This window comes from Pinus tabuliformis, chromosome 5_1, assembly GCF_031772625.1.
Source record: "Pinus tabuliformis cultivar Carrire ecotype Pingquan chromosome 5_1, CPIR1, whole genome shotgun sequence".
NCBI lineage: Eukaryota > Viridiplantae > Streptophyta > Pinopsida > Pinales > Pinaceae > Pinus > Pinus tabuliformis.
This window is the reverse complement of record NC_142305.1, coordinates 182,127,392-182,149,790: the sequence shown is the minus strand read 5'-3', so window position 1 is coordinate 182,149,790 and position 22,399 is coordinate 182,127,392.

The following is a 22,399-nucleotide window of genomic DNA, read 5'->3' as shown; positions in this document are numbered from 1 at the left end:
GCTATGTCTGTCTACACATGATGCGCCCCCTGTTGAATATGCTACTACTATGGTTCCTTCTCATGCTGGCACAACTCTTGTTCTTTCTGAAGTTGTTTCCTCAGCTCATGCAACTCCTTCTCTACTTCTTCCATTCTCCTCTTATCCCTCTACCTTCACGCGATTCGCTTATTTCTCTGCTGATTCTGATGCTGAATAGCCATAGTTGCTTATTCTACAAGTGGATCTACTCAAAACTTGCAGCTTTGTTCGTCCTCCATGTGGTCAAAAATATTTCTCTTCCCTTTGTTGTGCACATGTAAGCTTGGCTCTGTTGCCTTTGTTGTTGCTCCTACTGCTACTACTGTTGGTGTTCTCTATGGTGCTACTTCATGTTGCCGTGCTAACCATTCTATGGTGAAACTGACCTATTCATTGGGTGTGGAGTAATTGAAGTAATACCTCCACGAGTCCTCCTTGGCCCAATGACATGCCCCAAGGATTTAATTGAACTGACCTCTCATGCAGTGATCCTTCACAATGAAATGTGGGTCATATGGGTTGAAGCTTCGGAGGTCAAACATGTACTTCTTCATCTGTTCAGCTTTGACATCCACTAGCTTGATGCTCTAGATCTCTTGTAACCAAATTTGCAATGGAAGATTGGGCCAAGGTGCCTTCTTCTTCCACAGCATCCTCGTCGTTAATCCTACTGAGATATGATACGCTACTTCCTGCATGACCAGCACGTCCAAAGAGAACTTTGGCAGAACATGTGGAGGTTTATCCGCACTAAACACTTAGATGAATGTGCCATCTAGTGAGGCAATCCAATCTACAATGCCTAACAATGCCCTCATTGCTTCTTCTGACATGAGGGTGGATCTTGTTCGAATATCAACCTGTACACTAGAGTGAAAAGATGGTCGGATAGTTGTATGATCACTCTTTTGAGGCTAGACCTAGAGAATAGCTTGAAATATGTGCTCACAACAATCCCCGTCGGTGACCATGCCCACTCTAAGCCTGGGAACTTATGTTGGACAAAGACTTCATCTAGAATGTAAGTGGACATGTAAATCTCTGCATGCATGCCTTCTGGTGACTATCGAGCTTTCGTGACTTGCTCCTTCATCCGATGAGCCAATATGCCAGAACAGTTGCATGGTCTTCCTTCTCTATCCAGTTGGCCCAACGCGACCACCGAACTCTAACGGAAGGTCTCAGTTCTCACTTGTCCACTTAGTCGACATGTGAATATGACCAACTATTGGTATGCCTTCCTCAATATATTCCTCTTATAGATCTGATTAGGGGTCATCCTAAAATGACCTCGCTACTTTATCCAATCCTTCAAAATATCTCTAGAGAGGCCTATGTTGTTGGGAAAGTTGAATGGAGGGGTCATGATAGTCATGGGTTCATCCATCTAATAAATATCATCATAATCTCGTGCCCAGAAGGTTGAAATCTTCTTCCCACAGACACTACTCAAGGTCTTCGTTTCGGGGTCAGTGTGGGAGATGATCCAGTGAATCATGTCCGCACATGGGAATGCGAGGTATCTACCTGAAATCTAGTACAAGTCAAACTTATGAATGTTCATGTACACCAAATGGTCTTCAAGGCCTTCCCCAAAAGTACTTTTGAATGTTTCATTCACCTCTTACCACTTTAGTTTGATGTCCTTGTCTAGATACAACTTTGTAGCTTCATAGATCGGCATGCTAAAGGACACCTGTTCAATTGTTGTTCTAGATGCAACACCATCAGTGTCATGGGATCCTGCTCTCTTAGAAGCCATTGAGACAAAAGAATACTTGAAAGATCTGGAAACAAGCAGCATGCATGGCAAGAAATATGTCAATGAAAACAAAGCAAATCCGGGGAACGACACATCACATCATGGAACTGATGAGCAAGATTTCACAAATTTCACTGGGAGGCTGAGTGAATGGCTACCAGGACTACGCAAAAGGTAGTCTAGACTAGTTGCTGGATCTATGAAATGTGCAATCCATTTGGGCAGTTGGCTGCTAGGATTTCGCAATACATGATTCCAACAAGGAAAAACTACTAGCCTAGGGACAAATTTGCGCAAATTTTTGGTCCAATAGCCACTGACCTCTAGAAATGCGAAATTTAGTCCAGGAGGCTATTTTTGGGTCAAAATGCACAAATATGGAGAGGAAGGTGAGCCTTCCTTCTCTAAATTGCCTAATGCAGCCTTGGTGAAGGCAGAGACTGGGCCAAGGTTGGCCAGACTCATCGACGGGAAACTGAAAGCAAGTCGATGAAATGCATGGTGACACTAACCAATAGCAGAAGTGATAAAATGAGCATTCAAAACATGAATGGAATATTGAGCAAACATATCAACATGCATGTGGGTGAGGTCATTCGCCAGTTGGGCGAACGCCTGTGGAAAATAGTTTCATGCATGCGACAATAGTGAGATAGCAACAAAAATTGAAATAGAGCTAGAAAAATCTAGATATATGTAAGCGATATCATTTTTTGAAAGAAATCAAGAAAACAACTCTCACACAAGCAAATACAAAAAAAGTGACAGAAATGATGAAAAAGAAAGTTGAGGCCACTTACCGGTGAATAGCAGAGCCAGATGTGTCAAAGAGTCCTAGATTTGTTGTCGGATGTCAGAGCTCCAATATTTATGTGAATGAATGAGCTTTGATGCATTGAATAAATAAGTTTGGTCTCAAGACATGCATGCCACAAATCTAGGAAAAAGCAACACTTGGAGCAAAAATTCTAAAACAACTTTGCATGTAACCCCTGGTTGTTAAAAATAGCTCCCTGAATCATGGGATGCCTTTTGCATGTTGTCTCTTTTTATTCCAGGAATATCGATTCATGCATGCATCCAAGTCAAGTTTCCTCGGTCCCCGGTGGAACTAGTCAACCGGACTATCCATGCATTCCAGTGCTCAACTGCTTTGGAAAAGTGAGAATTCCTGACTGTAATATGGGTTGGCCTCCCAAGTGGATTCCGTAATTTCTAGGCCCAACAACTGACTACTAGCCAGATTTGTGCAAATCCTGCACTGAACAACCTGCTACTGGGAAAAATTGAACAAACTGTGATGGGAGGGTTGGCTGGCAGGATTGCGCAATCTTGAAGACCAACAAGCTATCAAAGAGGATTTCAAAATTCCTAGAGGGAAGGTTGGTTGCCCTCTAGGAAAGTGCAATTTTTAAGGGGAAGTTTCTCAACCTGTAACTGGACCAAGTCCGGATGAGCAGTCTATGAGGGAAATGGATCAACTATGATTGACATGCTTTCTTTGTGCAAGGAAAGCACTAAAGCTTGATTATTGATGAAGCAAGAGAAAGTGTTGTGTAAGGTTGGTAGGGGAGGATCAAAAATAGGCTAAGGAAAAAGTTTGGATGGTGGTTTAGTTGCTACAACACTTGGCAACACACTAGTAGAACTCTAGCTCTCTGAATGGACCTTGTTCATGAAAATGAGTCTAACACCTCCAGAAGTATTTTTCATTTCCTAGCTCATCTTGGCTTCACACTAGCTTAATGTAAGATGTAGCATCTTCTAGAATATTGGTCGATTGACACACATTCCAAGCCAAGGCAACACAGTTGTTTCGATTGGGGTTGAGGTGTATATAGGTGCACAAGCAGTATAGTCGTTAGAGTCTTAGTTTCATCTATGGTGTTGCTCCATTGCCAACAGGCCTCGACAGTACCCCAGTGGAGTCACATTGGAACACAAGCATGGATCCACTGTTAGCGAGTCTAGTCAATATCCCGGCGTAGTTACTTGCATAACCTCCTTGTGTAGGAAGCCTTTCTCTTCTTTCACCTTATTCATTTTTCATTTTGAATTTTTTGACTTTTCATTTTTTTTTCATTTTTCATTTTCACTGTGCATAACACTTATTCATTTTAGGGGCGAAAGAGGGATCCCAACTTATTGAGAGTAGAGGAGGTTTTTCTAGCAGAGAAGTAGTTTATTATATCTTTGACATGCCTATTAAGGTTTTCCCCCTCACCTTACTCTACTTCACTTAGCTGACAAGGGTTAACCCAAAAACAATCAACTAGAGAAGGTGACACTAGTTAGCGTGCAAGCGTTGTGCTTACACCAAGGTTCACTTTGAAGACTACAGATTTTCCTTCGATCTATCATGGACTAAGAGTAACAATTTCATCATGTAGGGGAAAGATGATAGATAACCAAGTAGCGATAGATTTACAAGCCCTCTTGTACTTTACCCAGCTCATTTCATGAGTCACACATGGTTTCATGCAATAATAAGCTATGAAAAAAAAAGCAAATGAACTAGCAATGAACTAAGCAAAGCAAGAGCAGAAGAAAAAATGAAAGCAAAGAAAGTAAACAAACAAGTAAGAAGACAAACAAGAAATCAAAACATGAAAGCAAACAAGCATGCAGCCAAACAATTGAAAGAAAAAAATACTCCTACTCCTACATGTGCATGGGCCTAATAACATGAAGTGATACTTCCAATGTAGCCATCGGTGCATTGGTAGACCCATGTGGGTGAAGGCTTGGTTTGCGAGTAACCCAATTGTGCAAACCAACATAAAAGAAAGATATAACAGTGAAGAAAACCACACATCATGTTTTAATGTGCCCACGGGACATAAATCAGTGCATGTGCATTACAAACAGTCCTTAGACTTATCATGGTGTTGTGTGACACTAAGTGAAACTTTGAAGCAAAAGCACACTATTGACTTGGACATGCAAGAAAATAAGAGAAACAAAGATAACTTGCGTCATGAATGAGTTATTCCAATGTAAGACTCCTCCAATGCATGAGCAATGGGATCGTGCACTTTGAGTGGAGGAAGTGTGATCTGTGTGTGAGATGGATCTTCATTGCATACAGATGAGTGATGAGGAGCCTTGGTTGATTGAACAGTTTCATGATTGGAAGTGAGACTAACCCCAAGAGAACAAGGGCCTAACATAACCATTAGCTCAGGCTGAAGTGCCTCGATGGTCTTGGGTGTCTCAACTTCATCATCAGGTAGATCATCATAAACTGGTGTCTTCGAAAGATCAACTATGATAGATTCATGATCGTGATAAAAAAATGGAAGAAAATGGATCACGACCACCACAATTAGAAAAATTAATGAATTCTTAGAGATCCTCATGATTAGATGAATCAAATAGAGGGGTAGATGAAGAGCAATTGAACTCACTCTCTATGTTTCTCGAAAGGACAGATGAAGGAACAAGTGGATCTTCAATGAATAACCTATCCTCTCCATTGTTGAATGATGGACTAGCATCTGGTGAGTCATGTGTACGATCAACAATGGGTGCATCCGTGGATGAAGACACACATGCAAAATCATGGATGGCAGGTTATCCAAGTAAGCCAGGAAATAATGGAGGGGGCTCGGATGGAAAGGATTCATCCTTTGTTGAGTGTTGATGTTCAGTCTCCCACTCATACTCTTCATGAATGAGAGTGCATGTTGGTTGTGTAACACTAAATCCGGCAGGGGGTTGTTCCTCATTCACGAAAAGTGAAGAGTCTAGAATGGATGAACACAAGACAACATCATCTAGAGTAACACCTGAGTGCAAAGACGGAGGTCGAAGAAAATAATGCATATGGGGACTTAAAGGACTCACAACCAACTCTGCGAAAAAATGGAGTGGAGTGATGTTGGGAGGGTGTGAAGAATGAATAGATGTGTGAGCATGATCCTCAGCATCACTGGGCAATGGTGGAACTATTGAATGAGTGGGAGGCGAGCAGTCCATTGAGACAGTGCCTTCTCCGAGATGGTATTGTACAGTTCCATCAATGAATAAGGTTGAGCAAGGCTTGACATCAAGCTTCCTCTTGGGATGGGTAGATTTCTTAAGACAGTACTCGAACCGGTCCCAGAGGTAAGAAAAATTCATTTGGCTCCTCAGAGCCTGAAAATGCAAGTCACGGAAGCACTACCAAAAATAAATAACGGATTCATATGGAGCCCTCTGTTGCAGTAATAGTTTCTGGCCAAGGTGGTCTTGATCAAAATGATAGAATGTGTCTTCAATAAGATCACAAAAGTTCTCACATGAGTTGTTGGGTCCCTATAATACTAGTGATTACCCCATTATTATTGTAGTTATACCCCTTATTTATATTTTTGTGCCCCCATTTCCCCCATATTGTTATTAATGTACCCATAGAATCCCTCTATTGTTATTTTTGTGGCTTTATATTATTATTGTTAGGTCGGCTGCATTATATTGTGACTCCTTAGACTCCTATATGTAGAAAGGAGGTTTTGTTCATTTATGTAATGTAAAGGAGGTTGCCCCCTCGAAGAGGCTGAATTCTAAGGCGTTGATCTATCTTTTCTATCTTTTCTTGAGCCGGTTTCATAACATTTGGTATCAAAGCTTTGGATTCTAGGGTTTCGCTGCTCCAAACAGGTCATCGTGGCATTTTCGCTATAATTTTTTTTTGTGACGTTTCAGAAGTCACAAAAAAAATCCATTTGAGAAGCAATCGCGCTGAACCTTGGGTCCAAATTTCGGAGCTTTTTGCATGATATTTTCGGAGATATGATCTGAGGAAGTTGGTCTTTTTGCAGACTCCTGAATTACATTCAAAACAGGTGACCTGGGTAAAATCATCATAACTTTCTCTCTGAGGATCGGATTGAAATTGTGTAAGAAGGTACAGAAAGAGGACGGACTATAGTTTCTTGTATGCATATTTTAGATCCATAGGTCGAAACAATGACTCGTGGCACGTCGTACAAGTTTGCTCTACTGAACTAGTCTATAAGCTAGTCACTGTGGGAGATTTCGCATAACTCTTCATTAGAGAAACAAATTTGGGTCAGACTTGTGGCATTGGAAAGAGGAATTAGAAGGCTACTACAGGTCAAAATTTAAGAACTGGATGATCAGAAATTACAGAGATACATCAGATTCAATATCAGGCTTCTACAAAGTGAAAAAAGGTGTGTAGGTTTTTTTTTAAATTTTTGCATAAGCTTGGTTTGAAGGAATTCAAAGGGCATAGTAAAGAATTATTATTGGTAACTGATGCCACGAGAAAAGAAAATGCAAAAACCTAGTAAGGAACGTGAAATCTCTAGCATGACTAATGAAGAAGAGGAAGAAATGCTACATGATATATCAAAATTACAAGAACAAGTGAAACAAATGTCACGCTCACAGAAGCTAACAGAAGCCAAGATAAATGGAATGGAATCTAAGGTAAATGGTGTGGAATCTAAGATAAAGGGCACGGAAGCTAAGATGGATGATTTGAAGACAGATTTGAGGATAGATTTGAAGAAGACATGGCAGATTTGAAGACAGATTTGACAAATTTTCTACAAGAAATACTTACTAATGGTGAAAAGGTTGTAAAGGAAACTCATGATGTGAACAAAAGAAATGTTAATCATGATTCCATAGACTCTAATGTTGGATCGAAGACCCACCATATTCCAAAAATAGATATGAGGAATTTTGATGGCAAGGATCCCGCCACATGGATATTACAGATGGAGCAGTTCTTCAATCTCAATAATGTGCAAAACACACAAAAGGTACGTATGGAAACTTTATATTTGGAACCAAATCAGCTTGTATGGTATCAATGGCTTTGCTCTCGTAAACAATTTATCACTTGGGCAATTTTTATGGAAGAATTGATAGCACATTATGAGGATACAAAAAGCAACACTTTTTTTAGCCAATTGATAAGTCTCAAACAAAAGGGTTCAATAATGGAGCACATTGAGGAGTTCCAAAAATTGAACATAAGGGTAAAAGATATTCCAGAGGAGCATAGGATTGATGTGTTCATAGGGTCTTTAAAGGATAATATCCAATATGATGTTCGCCTTCAGGAACCTGATTCATTAGAGAAGGAATTCAGGTTAGCAAGAAAAATGGAAAGCAAAATTATGGCAACCAGGAAGCATACCACTCACAACTATAAAGACGGAAGTGCAGTTGCCCCTAGTCTTCCACAACCTATAAGGTTGACACCACAACAATTGGAAGAAAAAAGAGCAAAAGGGCTTTGTTACAGTTGTGATAGGAAATACACTAAAAGTCATAAGTGTGCTGAGAAGAAATTATTCTACATAGATTGTGAAGAGGAAGAAGAAAAGGAGCAAGAAATGTCAAAAGAACGGGATATGCTCCAGGAACAAAGCCTAGATGAAGAACAAATAAATCCGACCATATCTTGTAATGCATTGGCGGGAATTACCACTCCTCAAACCATTAAGATAGAAGGACAAATCAAGAAGAAAAAGGTAATAGTGTTGATTGATTCAGGAATCACCCACAATTTTATTCACTGTAGGGTAGCAAAAGAATTGAATTGCTTCCTATATCCAGCACCAGAGTGTCAAGTGATGATTGCAAATGGAGGAACAATAAATTGCTCTAGAAAGTGCCATAATATCAAGCTATCCATGGGAGAATATGTATTGACTAGCCCAATGCTTTCCATTCCAATGGGAGGTGTTGATGTTGTACTAGTAGTCCAATGGCTACAATCCTTGGGTACAATAGGTTTTAATTTTCAAGAACTTTTCATCAAATTTTCTAAGGAAGGAAAGGAAGTTGAATTAAGGGGTATTGCAGGGAAACCAAGAAAGATAATCAGCTCTAATGGTATGACAAAGCTTCTAAAAAAGGAGCAAAGGCGTGTAATTGCACAATTATGTTCGTTAGATGTTTCCACAATAGAATCATCTATTTCTCCAGATCTCCAAAAAGTCCTGGACAATCATTCCAAGGTATTTGAGACTCCCAAAGGTCTCCCGCCTATGCGTGATCATGATCATGCTATTCATCTGATTCCAGGAAGTGTTCATCCAAACATTAGGATGTACAGATATCCCTATGTCCAAAAAAGTGAAATTAAACGTATGGTTGCAGAAATGCTAGAGGCTGGTATAATTCAACCGAGTCAAAGTTCTTTCTCTGCTCCAGTAGTATTGGTGCACAAGAAGGATGGATCATGGCGCATGTGTCCGGATTATAGGGAGCTCAACAAGCTCACTATTAAAGATAAGTTCCCCATTCCTGTCATTGATGAATTACTGGATGAATTGCATGGATCAATTTACTTCACCAAGTTGGATCTTTGTTCAGGATATCATCAAATCAGAATGAAGCTTGAAGACATTCCGAAAACGACATTTAGAACTCATGAGGGTCATTATGAATTTTTGGTCATCCCTTTTGGCCTTACCAATGCACCTTCAACATTTCAAGGTTTGATGAATTCAATTTTCAAACCATTCCTTAGAAAATTTGTGTTAGTATTTTTTGATGATATACTTATCTACAGCAAGTCTTGGAAGGATCATGTTGAACACGTTGACAGGGTGCTACAACTATTGGAGGAGAAACAATTATAATAAAAAAGATCCAAATGTTTCTTTGGAGTCTAGGAGGTGGAATATTTGGGTCATATTGTATCTCATGAAGGAGTTAAGGTAGACCCTAGCAAAATTAAAGCCACTAAGGAATGGAAAATCCCCACATCCATAAAGCATCTGCCCGTATTTCTTGGGTTGACAGTGTATTATCACAAGTTTGTTAAGAATTATGGGAGAATAGCAGCACCTCTAATGACATTATTGAAGAAAGATGCATTTTCATGGACTCCGGAAGCAACAAAGGCCTTTGAACATCTTAAAGAGGCAATGTGCCAAGCACCAGTCTTAGCTACACCGGACTTCACAAAAACCTTTATTTTGGAATGTGATGCTTTAGGAAATGGAATTGGTGCTGTTCTAATGCAAGATGAAAGACCCATTGCTTTTGAAAGTCGTCCAATCAAGGGAAAGTTTTTAAGCAAAGCTATTTATGAGAAGGAAATGTTGGCAATACTCCATGCACTTAAGAAATGGTGACCCTACCTAATGGGAAGACACTTCAAGGTAAAAACGGATCATGATAGCCTTAAATGCTTTTTAGAACAAAGATTGTCCTCTGAAGAGCAACAAAAGTGGGTCACAAAGATGTTGGGTTATGACTTTGAAATCATCTACAAAAAAGGGAAGAAAAATGTGGTGGTAGATGCACTCTCAAGAAAGGATGAGGATGTGGAAGCATTGTTGTGCACTATTTCTATCATCCAACCAGATTGGATAAATGAAGAAAGGGAGGAATGGAAGAATGACGAAGAAGTGTGGGCACTTATTCGAAAGCTACAACAAGATTCCAGTATGTCTGATACATTTAGCTGGCAAAATGATTCATTATGGTACAAAGATCGCTTATACCTCTGTAATAATTCCCAGCTAAAACAAAAGATTCTTATGGAATTGCACACTTCTCCCTTAGGAGGGCACTCAGGATTTTTAAAAACCTACCACAGGGTTAAGAAGGAATTTTTTTGGGATGGCCTTAAATCAGATATTCAAAAGTTTGTGGCAGAATGTTTAGTTTTCCAACAAAATAAAGTTGAAACAATTAAGACACCGGGTCTATTACAACCTTTATCCATTCCAAGCCAACATTGGGAGGAGGTATCAATGGATTTTATCACAGGTTTACCCAAGTCTGAGGGAAAGAGTGTCATCATGGTGGTAGTTGACAGACTTACCAAGTATGCACACTTTTGTGCATTATCACATCCATTTAAAGCCAATACAGTTTCTACTGCATTTATGGAAACAATTCAAAAGCTAGATGGAAACCCAAAGATTATTGTAAGTGACAGAGATCCCATTTTCACTAGAAATTTTTGGACAGAATTGTTTTCTTGTCTTGGTACTCAGTTAGCTCATAGCTCATCTTATCATCCTCAATTTGATGGGAAAACTGAGATAGTAAAAAAATGTTTGGAAGGATATCTTTGTTGCTTTGTATCTGATAAACAGACACAATGGGTCAAATGGTTGCCTCTAGCTGAATGGTGGTATAACACTTCCTTTCATACAGCAACAAAAATGACCCCATTTATGGCACTTTATGGGTATCAACCACGGTCCATCACATCATATTTAAGAGAAAATTCTAAGGTTAAGGTAGTGGAACATCACATCGAACATCAACAACAAGTCCTCCAACTCTTAAAGGATAACCTCGTGTTGGCACAGAATAGAATGAAACAACAGGTAGATCAACATCGAAGTGAAAGAAGTTTTGATGTAGGTGATTGGGTATTCCTACGGCTACAACCATATAAGCAAATGTCCCTCAAGCAAGCTAAGAAGGATAATAAATTATCACCAAAGTATTATGGTCCGTACAAGGTATTGCAAAAGATTGGTACTATGGCATACAAATTGGAGCTTCCTGCAACTTCTCGATTGCACCCAATTTTCCATGTTTCATGCTTAAAGAAGGTTATAGGCGACAAGCTCCCAGTTCAAACAATATTGCCAGAACTTGACGAGGAAGGAAAAATTATATTGGAACCGGAAGCAGTTATAGAAACAAGAACTCGATAGCTACGAAATCGATCAATTTCAGAGTACCTTATCAAGTGGAAGAACTTATCCGCTGAAGATTCCACATAGGAGGATGAGAATTTTATGCAGAAGTATCCAGAACTACTCAAGCGTTGAGGATAACACTTTTTTGAAGGTGAGGGGCATGTTGGGTCCCTATAATACTAGTGATTACCCCATTACTATTGTAGTTATACCCCTTATTTATATTGTTTTGCCCCCATTGCCCCCATATTGTTATTAATGTGCCCATAGAATCCCTCTATTGTTATTTTTGTGGCTTTATATTATTATTGTTAGGTCGGTTGCATTATATTGTGACTCCTTAGACTCCTCTATATAGAAAGGAGGTTTTGTCATTTGAATCATCGAAGAATTGTTCATTTATGTAATGTAAAGGAGGTTGCCCCCTCGAAGAGACTGAATTCTAAGGCGTTGATCTATCTTTTCTATCTTTTCTTGAGCTGGTTTCATAACATGAGTGCACGGTGTTAGTCGGTAGGCTGAGCACCCAACAAAATGGAGATTTGTGAAGTGTGTATGCGAGTAGCAACCTGACCCGTTCGTCAGTAAACTCATCTTCCTCACAATTCATGGAAAGAAAGTTATGTAAGTTCTCAACCAAGACCACTTCGCCTTCACCATTATACATGTGAGTGGAAAAGAGATTGAAAAGATTCCCTCAGATGGAGACATCTTCACACTTTGAAAAACACCTCATGAGAAGAAGAATATAAGACTCCATGAAAGATATGAAAAGGTTCAAAACTGGATGATAGGGCACTGCTTGTCATCAGGCCCTCCTTCTAGCACCAGAGATGTTGACGATGTTGGAACCGCAAACATGTCAAGGGGATCTCCCTAGTAAGAAGTCCCAATTCAACCTCAGATTGTTTGGTGTAGGAGTCCAAACAGTGGGTCGTAAGGTAATGCCTTGACCGCGATGTTGCACAGAGACAAGTAAGATAACTCTATCAGTAGCAAGGGTGTGATTGATGCAGAGATTTAAGGAATGTGTACGAGAGGTTCCAACACTTCGAAGGGAGAGGAAGGCGAAGGTGAGATCTAGGTTGAAAGGGATCAGTCCCAACTCAGCTAGGAACACACCACACAAAGGACATGCACAGCTTATGGAGGAGCAGTCCACTCAGATGCGGCAGTCACAACAACAAGTTAAGATAACACAAACAACAGTCATGGATCTATGTGAGACGAGTGTGACATTTGATGTAGCAAGATTCATGAGAAAGGTTTTTCTGATGTCAGGTAGAGCAGTTGACATGGACAGTGATAGCATTAACAACATATGCAACACATTAACAACAAGATTCATATATGTTGGCTTATTGGGGCTTGACCCAAGTTCAAAGTTAAGTTAGCTAAACAAATCCCGGTACTACTGGCCCTTTCGGCAATAGTCTGTGGAGTGCGGACTGAGGTCTCAGCCGAAGTACTATTGGAGGGTGCTAGATCTAGGTTTCCGCACCATGGAGATGTCTGATTAGTTCAAGTGGTCCGCAGTTTGATCCTGTGCATAAGTTGCTTCACACACTTTCTTGTACCTCGCAACCCGATATACTACCTACGCGCATCCCTACTCAGGGGCAGAATGTTGTGCTTCTATGTTATTACCCAAGACTTTACTAGTATTCCAATGTTAGTTGATTATCTTAGCCTACTTGCATGCTTTAAGTTATGCTTAATGACATAAATCATTCATACATGTGCATGTAGTAAATAAATAGTATATTTACAAATTATATCAAACATGCATTAACCCAAGAATAGATGCACATAATTATGATAAAACTTGTCTTTATTAATTCCTTTCTTGGTTACAGACTCGACTCTGCCCTGTGCACTCAGCTACAGGGGTCCACGCATTCAGCTGCGGATTGCTAGGCCTCTGTGCACTCAGCTACAGATCCTTCTCCTACTCTATGACCCAAAGACACACTTTACACTTGCGACTCAATCACTTAGAGTTGTTATTCTTCTATATTATTCTTTCCCTTTTACTCTTAGGCCTTGCTCTATTTATAAAATCTCATGGTCCGTGGACCATGGGTAGGTCTATCTAGCCAACATTACATTACAAAAATAGGGTGGGCAACCCTATAACTCTATTATACTTTCGGGCCCTGGGCCTGCAATTCGCGAAGCTTTACAAAAAGATTGGGTCAAAACATGGGCTTTGAGCCCCAAAACATGCCTTGGGGGGATTTCACGCCAAAAAATCCCCCATCACAAACATTGTGACTCACCCTTGAGTCACTCTATGGGCGTAGCGATCTTTGCATGGAGTCCCTCCAACTGTTCTCAAACTGCGCAGAGGTTAGCAACGCACTGAGTTGTTGCTTACTAGATCTGCTGCATACACTATTCTGAGACCTCTGTGTCTAGGGTGCTTCTCTACATCTATGCCGATATCCCTTGCATTTGTTTACATTCCCATGCCTTTGTCCAGATCCTTAGAGTGTGAAGATTGTGCTTCCACTGGTTAGTCAGATAGTTGGGCCACCCATGTAGGGCTTCAAGTAGCTACCATTCACTTTGCGTATGAAAGGCTCTCGTTTCACTATCTGTACTGCACCTCCGTCTATGACCTTCTTAACCATGTATGGTCTCAGCCAATGCATTCTAAACTTTCCCAGGAATTTTTGAAACTTACTGTCGTACAGCAATACTAACGTATTTACCTTGAAGGTGTTCAACTTAATATGGAAATCATGCCAGGCCTTTTCACGCTGCTTTTGTACCTACTAATGAAACCCAACTAGGAACTGTTCCTCCTCAAGTTCTTCCAATTGCGCGAGCCTTTGTTCCAGAGCTTCATGGTCCGTCATACCTATGATCGCTGCTATGCGTAGACTAGATATAATATACTCCATCTGTATGATAGCTTCCACACCATAAGCTAATCAGAAAGGTGTTTGTCCCATCAATTTCTTCCATGTTGTCCCATCAGCCCATAGTACTGTAGGTACACAGAGGTCCCAATTAGTGCATTTCACATGGTGGACCGCGTTTAGTACTTCGCATACTTTGTCAAATGCTTCCATGCAGATAATATTTGGTGCACTTGGTCTTATCATACTTCCTAGTCATCATTTGCACCATCGTCTTGCCTGCTACTAATTGTTGGTCATGTTTCCTATCATGAGGACGATGTGAGTTTGTGCTGGTTGCGCACCATACACCTATACCCATTTGGAGAGGTGGGTGCGTGGGTTGTTTCGTCTGCCATACCTGGATTTCATCCACATCTGAGTCTTTCCAAAGTGCATGAGCATCATTATTCTTCATTCATGCCAGTTCTCAAAACGTCTTTGATGCGTACCCCACCATCTTGCAGGCATAGCACAACGCCCATTTCAGAGTGTCGAAACACTATTATTCTGATACTTCTCTTTCAAATTTGTTTAGGAAATCATCCACCTCGGTCAATCCATCATACATGGGCAGATCTCTTCTTTATGTTGCTACGCAGTGTAGTGACCTTATCATCATGTTGCATTTGAGCGTGGTTACCTCGTGTAACCGGTTCTTCCACCGTTCTATCTCCTCATCTAAATCTGAGGTGCAGAAGCTTTCACGCTCCCACAAAATCCTCCCATTTGCTGTTGGATTCGCCCAGTCCTGCTCCAACGCGGTTATCTTGTAAATATAGTCTATATCATAGTCACACACCGACTTTGTGTAGTGTGATCCTTCCGCAGGGTCTAAAGGTACCACTATGTGCAGTGAATTTTTCTGAAAAATAATCTTATGCTTGTTTACATTTATCACTCGATTCATGTTAGTGGCCCAATCTATTCCCAGTTGTGTGGGATATGGATTGTTGTCATCAACAATCTCTATTACTTTGAAATATGCAAGCATGTTCACACCTTCGATATCTATCATTATTCCCTGCAATCTGCCCATAGGTAGGATCTTTTGCTGATTCACCATTCGCAATTGAATAGGAGACCATTGCAACACAGGCCTACCCATGCACTCCCATGTCTTCTTTGGTAGGACATTTGCATCCATTCCTAGATCCAAAATCATTTGATCCATTTCATATTCCCTAATCTGTGTGGTCAATCTCATCTCTCTTCATGTTCGTGTTGTGTGCTTCCCGAGCTTCTGGACTACATGTGGTTCTCCTAGTGCAGTCCCAACACATCTAGTTATGAGTTCTTGCAGTCCCTTCACAGCCTTGCTATGGCACAACAACTTAATGCATGTCTCCAAAAAGGTAGTGAGCATTCATGGGTCCATTTCCAGTTCCAATTTTTCTTTCCTACCTAAAGTGGAGGCCTCTGTAAGGCTCTTCTTAACTTCCATGAATGTCTTCTTAGCATCCTCCAAATCAAATTCTGGTTCCTTTGTTGGAGCCTTATGAACCCAGGCACTCTCTTCGAGTTTCTTGCCTTTGTCATCTCCTATCATGATACCACTTCAGAGCATGATATTTATATCCAGGTCTTCCCCACGCGGCTTAGATCTCATCATTTTCAAGTTTTAAGTTGGGGGAGGTTGGAGTGCTCCTTTGTTGCGCAACCTTGCTATCAGTGTTGGATAGTCCTCTGTCTCATGATAAAACTGGCTACAATATAAGCATGATGATCTCATCAGATTTGTAAAATCACGAGCATCATGCCCCAGTCCTCCAAAATTGTAACATATCAGTTGTCCACGTCCTCTTCCTGGTCCCATTCCACCTCAACCTCATCCACACCCCTGAAATCCAGTGCATGCCATCCTTGCATTTTGATCTAGGGCTTGTGTTTTGGTATGAACTCTTTAGGTAGCAATCTGATCCATCATTAGTTCATAACTTCTACAGGTATGCTCAACATGACCTACTAACCTACAGAAATTATAGAACAACTATTGGGAATTATGTTTAGACTTCTGTAATATATGGCAGTTATCTGTAGCGTGCTTCCCTCCTATATAACAAATCGCACACCATAATGCAGCCACCGCGCTTGGTCCTTCTTGTGCCTCTGCTCTCAATTTCATTGGTCCTCCTCCTGCCAGGTAGTTCACGAAGATTGGAAAATGGTCCTTGTCATGTCCCTGGCCTTTTCACTTTACGCACCATACCTCCTCGCGCACTTCTGGGGGAGTTGTATTGTCTTGTTTCAAACTCTCCATCTCAAGACACAAGTTTTTAAACTGTGTGTGGATCTATTGGACTCCCAAGTTAGGATCCTTTATTGGGGTCTTGTGCAGTCTCATTGTGGTCCCAAAGGCCTCGGCCTGAGTGGATAGCTTTTTCTATGACAACACATTCCTTAGATGCAGCGTTAGCGATGCTACAAACCATGCGCATTGTTGCCCATCCTTCAAGGTCATGTTAGCTTCACAAGTCATACTGTTGTTGGGAAAAGTATCCAATTCGAAATGCCCCTATCCCACTCTAAGAGGTGATAGTGCCTTAGCAACAAACAGGTAAACTTATTCGAGTATTCTTCTTTATGAAATGCAAGTGAGGGAGAAGAATCTAACTAACCTGTATCTTCCGCTAGTTTGTCGATCCAAAACACTCCTCTCTTCAGTAGCTCCCAGCTTCTTGCTCCTTCACTGGCCCAGCTTCACCGAATTCCTGCAAGATCACAAGAGAGAGAAACTACACAAAGATACAGATATACATTCATAAAAAGCTCAAGATCAGATTAAGCTAAACATGTAAGCATAACAAAACATCATTGGTATACAACATGTAGGAGAAACTCAAATAGTTTATTGATAAGATAATAAAGTCTGAGAGGAGATACAACCAAGTGAGTTCTGATCCAGCATCTACCTCCCAGCAAGGGAATCCCTTCCTCTCCTCCAACAAAGCATAAATCACCCAATGTGCTAAATCAATCTCAAACCAACAACAATTCTCTGCAAAGTACAAAATTCCAGCCTCCTGAACCTCTGGGTGAGAGATCCATATATAGATGTGAGCAAAGAGGATGAGTCAGCTCATGTTTTGACTTGTGGCTTCTCTCTGTCAGTTCTTGCTTCCACTTGGAGGTTGAGAACCTCTTACTCATCAATAGTCGAATTCATTGAGGCAAGTGTCATTGAGGAAGATTCTGGAAGCTTCCATGGTCTTTCCACCTCATTGAATGAACTTGCCATTTGTCATTTCCCACTCAGCGCACCCTGGTAGTGCTTCTACCTGCGTTGCAGTGCACCTAGCCAGTGTAATCTCTGCATTTCAGCGCAGACAGCTAGTGGAGCCTCTGAATTGATCCTGAATTGACTGTTTCTGAGTGGTTTTTGGTGGAGAACTTCTGGGAGAAGCTGTCTTTGGTTGACCTTGTTCCTTTAGGGGTAGGAACAACCCATTTAGGGACTTTGGATCCCTTGGATTATGGAAATTTCATGCTCAATGCTGTAAGGCACAAAAATGTCTATAACAGTTGCCCCCTAAAGTATGAGGCCGTTTATTGGGTGAAATGCTTTATTAGGAGGATCCGAAGTTCTTCCAATGCTGGGAGGAGACCTGTAATAAGATACAATACAATACATTATTTTTCATACTGCTTTCATGATCTAGCTGAGGTGGGCATTCCCATGCTCAGCTTTATAAATTCATTTTTGTGTACATAGGACAGACAATTGTTTGATGATAGACTGATGATTCTGCTGAAATCATCATCCTTTGGTAGGATGATTGTCTGTGCTGCAATGTTGTACATGTCAATGTCTTTATTTTTCCTGAATATCGCAGCCCGGATGGATGAAACTAGATCTGGGGTCTTAAAACTCGTTCGATCTTCACTCTAAGTACAAGTCGATCCATGTGAGAGATGTTCTGAAGTCGAACATGGAAAGACATCGCTTGATTACCGGTCAATGAGGTAAACCGTTAACAAGCGCGAGAGGAATCACCAATAACGATAATGACCCTCAAGGTACTGCAGTACAATTCACGTGGTGTGAATAAAGGACTTGGCGTCGAACACCACGCAAAATCTTTCAGTCGAATTTCATTGATGTATACCTGTCGCCGGAAGTGAGAAACTTGCCATTGAGGTATGAAAGCTTCAAAGTACTGAAGGGGTTGTTCCTTGATCAACTTCTTGGATAATGAGCTGATGTCGACAAGAAGCGATCCATCAAAGGAGGGCCTTAATGTATCCCACAACAGTGACACGGAACGAAGATTTTGATGGAGGTGAAAACAATCTCATGATATATGGTTCAGGGTGGCGGTCATGAAAGGATGAAGGATAATGTATGGTAGTGGATGGGACACGGTTGACTTCTTTGGATGAATTCTCTTGAACATATCGGCGACACTTGTGTGATGGATTGGTAGCATTTACCCCAACGGTGGATGGTATGACGAGACCATGGTGATGTGACCGGTGAATGAAACAACCCAACCTGACTCAGGCACGGAGTGGAAGTGTCATGTTCAAGAGCGACTTGCTACCAATAAAGTTCTTTGAGTTTCTTCCCAATTTTTCCCCAGTCATTGCTGACCAGTACCTCTTTATTTTTGTCAAGCTTGAGGAGGATAACATATGCTTGTTCTATAATTTTCCCTTCGAGCAAACCCATCGCTATGTTTTAACGAGCCTAGCGATAGTGAAACTCGTTCTCGTCTAAAGACAAGTTTTTCGCTATTTAATGCTTTTAACGAGTCTAATGACAAAGATAACTCGGTCCTTTTCATTTTTAGAGAGTCTGAAAAGGTACGTAAAGTTAACTCCGAAAGTCCTTTTTCGTCATCTAATCCCTTAAGTCCGAAAAAGTATAAAACAATACAAAAGGGATGAATTTTCGATAGTTTTAACGAGCCGAACAAAACAAGCGCTCGATCTTTTTGTGCAATAATCCCTCAGGTCCAAAGAGATTAAAATCTAGAGGAGGGATAGCATTTCCGGTCGCTTTAACGAGCTGGAAGGCCAAAACTCGGCAATCTTTTCATCTTTTATGAGTCAGATGAAAAGAGCTTAAAGAAGACTCGTCTTTTGAGGAACGAGTGATGAAACGGGTTAGCAGATGATTCCAGGTAAGGGTTGGAATTTTCCAAGCACGGCAGTGTCACAAGGATGGCTAGTGAAATCACTCTTCGCAGCTATTCCTCAAAATGGGTAAACAATCATATGGAGGTGAACGATCGGCCAATGGAAAAGTGGAGGTGACGGTGCAAACACGACCAAGGCTTTAATGGCTGATAATGTTACATTCACGGTGGTTATTTACCGGAAGATAGTTCATTTTTTAACGAGCTTAAACGCGGAAAAACACTGCTCAATCTTATGTTTATTTTTTAACGAGCATGAACTATGTGCTAAAACTGCTCAATCTTATGTTTATTTTTTAGCGAGCATGAACTATGTGCTAAAACTGCTCGATAATCCAGTCATATGATAAGAATGTCTCACGTAAGATGCCATTTTTTATGGAGCTTGCGCCTTACCAAAGCTATGCCCCGCATCCTTTCGTTATGCAAGTTCGGAAACGACTAAACCTACGAGTTTAAAGGGTTAGACCTACAGGTTTAAAGGGAGGACCTAAAAATTTAAAAAATAAATACTCGCCCCTTGCTTGCACTCCAAAAGGTTTGCATGCCCCCAGGTATAAAGTATGGTTTCAAGGTTACCCCTTCTTAGTCCAATAAAACATTTGTTTTACCGGGAGAGGCCTACCTCTTTCAGGTTACCAAAGATTGTCTCACTTGCGCAGCAAACAAAACATTTCTTCGGCAATGTCTACCGAGATAGACAAAGGTGAGTGACAACGAGCGCAAAACACATAACTTTGACAAAAGAATCTTATTCTAGAATAACCCCTCTTCCAAGACGGACGGGGTACAGACTAGTCATATTCTCCCGCGGAAACCTACCCTATACCCAATGTTTTCCTGCCGAAGCAGACCAAGATGCATGCCCCCTGGGTTCCAGTCATATCCCTCTGAATTACTTGCGCTCATCGGGAGGACGGACCGTGGGTTGAGACATTTCTTGCGTGAAGAGACCATTTAGGGAAGGTATATGACTATTTGCGATGCGTGATCTGGGAAATGAAAGCTGGTCCACGAGCTTGACCACTCTTCCTTCATGCGGAAAACACATTACTCTAAAGAGTGAGGAGACGATGGCTCCCATGCAATATATATAGTCTCGTCCAAGGAGTAGGTTATAATCCAAGGGTCCTTGAACGACCATCACGTTCATTTGAACGGTCTTCCCTTTCAATGTGACAGGCACATTGGGGAGGATCCCTAAAGGTCGACAAGTTCCTTTATCAAAGCCTGTCAGATTTCTCATTTCAGGCAAAAGCACTGGCGAACCAAGCGCTTTCCAAGCAGTGGAGGAAAGGATACTCACAGATGTCCCTTCATCAATGATGGTGCCAGCCATGACCATTCTGTATATTTGGACGATAATTCTGAATGGTATGCTTGCTGGCAAACGGGGTCTACCTAGTTGGTTCCAGTCGAAGGAGACAACTAGGTTGCTTGGTGGTGGGACCGAGTAAACGGCCGGGTATCGCTCTGACGAACTTCCTTCCTACAATAAAGGAATGGGGGTGGTGCCCCTGTGCTCGTCAGAGTCTGTGTTGATGAAGAGAATTTGGATGGTGTCATCTTTATTTTCTTCAGTGACTGTATCATTCGAAGATAAATCCTCTAAAGGCAAGACCGGGTCAACTGCCGCCTCAACCTTTTGACTTTCGTTAGGTATGGATTCAGCTGGTTCATCTTCAATGACCGGCGCTTCAGTTGACCACTTGAGTGGGCCAGCTGGATTTTCAACTAACGAAGGACTCGGCAAGAGTTTTTTATATCCAGGAGGAAGTCGTAACGGTGAAACCGGACGATCATCCAAAACTCTTTTCGCTTCGTCTAAGAAGGGACAACGGTGGATGGCGTGATCGCCTTCGCACAGTCTACAGGGAGATCTAGCTCTCCCTTTTTGTCCAAGGACTTCACTTTCGCTAGTTGACGGTATGCATTCAACATGGCTATCAGAGGTTGATGCCACCGGATTGTGCAAACGGGGAGACCAGTCCCTTAGTATCCGAGGGATGCAGGGACAATCTCTGTGGAAGTGGTCTCCCTTGCATATGACACATGGCGATTTAGGCCTAGTCAGTGCGGTGTGTGGATTTCTGTCAGACGACACTTGTTTGCCCCCAGTCGCTTTTGGCTCCTTCTTCTTCTCTTTCTTCTTCTTTTCCTTCTTCTCCTTAGGAACTTGGCTTTTTGTTTTACCAGTTTCGTCAAGCGAAGAGGAAGGAGGAGAGGAAGAATTAGAGGAAGTAGAAGGCTGGTTGGAAACTCTGGACTGGTCTAACTGTTGATTCGACTGTTCAAGAATAGTGGTGTTCTGAACGACATTGGTTGAGAAGAGCCAGACCGGCAAGCCAATTGTCAGTCCTGGAAGCGACAATGTGGCCATATGGGGTGCACCAATATCTCCCCAAGAGGAGAAGGGACTAGGATTTCCACCAAGGGGAATTACTTGGTTGGTGGGTTCCATTTTCTCAACTTAAAGATCAATGCAGGAAAAAGGGGTGATTGTTCCGTTTAAAATAAATTTTAATGACGCTTTAGAGACAACTTGCTTTTTCAATTTTAAAGAGTCGAGAAAAAGCTAAAGATGACTCTAGTCTCCTTCGATGTTTTAACGAGCCCGAAGTGACAAATGATCGGATGGACTTTTTCCGTTATAGAGTCTGAAAAAGGCCAAAAGGAACTACTCTGGAGTTCTAGGTAGAGGGTGTGCCAAACTTTTCGCAAAACCGCAGAATACTTTTTAAGGTACGGGCGGTCAATCTTCCCGAATGCTGTGTTCAGTGCATTGCGATCAGTAGGGCGGCCGACACGGCTTCCTAAGGATAAAGGTTTTATGCCTATAGGGGTCTCCCAATATATACTCGACGGTAGGTGGGAGCACAATCCGTACTGGCGCTATCGTCCCTCAGGAGGAATCACCCAACCATCAGCGAGATCGACAGT